Source organism: Mus caroli, chromosome 2, assembly GCF_900094665.2.
Source record: "Mus caroli chromosome 2, CAROLI_EIJ_v1.1, whole genome shotgun sequence".
NCBI classification, from domain to species: domain Eukaryota; kingdom Metazoa; phylum Chordata; class Mammalia; order Rodentia; family Muridae; genus Mus; species Mus caroli.
The window spans coordinates 105,212,405-105,213,189 of NC_034571.1; positions in this window are offsets into that span (position 1 = coordinate 105,212,405).

The window sequence follows — 785 nt, forward strand, 5'->3', positions numbered from 1 at the left end:
GAGAGGCCCATTGGACTTGCAAACTTTATATGCCCCAGTACAGGGGAACCCCAGGGCCAAAAAGGGGGAGTGGGTGGGTAGGGGATTGGGGGGCAGGGTGGGTATGGGGGACTTTTGGGATAGCATTGAAAATGTAAACGAGGAAAATACCTAATAAAAAAATAAATTAAAAAAAAGAAAGAAAGAAAGAAAAAGAGTTTGAGCAGGTAGTGGTACAAGCACTTGGGAGGCAGAGGCAGGTGGATCTCTGTGAAGTCAAGGCCAGCCTGGTCTACATAGTGAGTTCCAGGACATCCAGGGCTACATAGAGAAACACTGTCTCAAAAAAATTAAAAAAAAAAAAAAAAAAAGCAAGAGTTGAGAGTTGGAGCTGGGCAGTGGTGGCCCATGCCTTTAATCCCAGCCCTTGGGAAGCAGAGGCAGATGGATTTCTGAATTCAAGGACAGCCTGGTCTACAGAGTGAGTTCCAGGACAGCCAGAGCTACACAGAGAAACCCTGTCTTGAAAGAAGAAAAAAAAAAAAGGAAGAGTTGGGAGTTGGGATAGAGGCACCACACATGGGTGAATGATGCTATTTCCCAAAAGTCATTAAGACCCTATTATGAAAGACATCGCACACTTGAACCATACGAAAACTGAGCTGGAAACTGCCTACCTGCTGGCAGTGTTCAATTACGGTGCTAGAGTGTGTGGAATGGGCTGCTGGGGGAAGGAAATGTTTCCATTGTCTTACCTAGTCATGAACCCTATCACTGATACAATAGCAGCAGCATGCCTGTGTGAG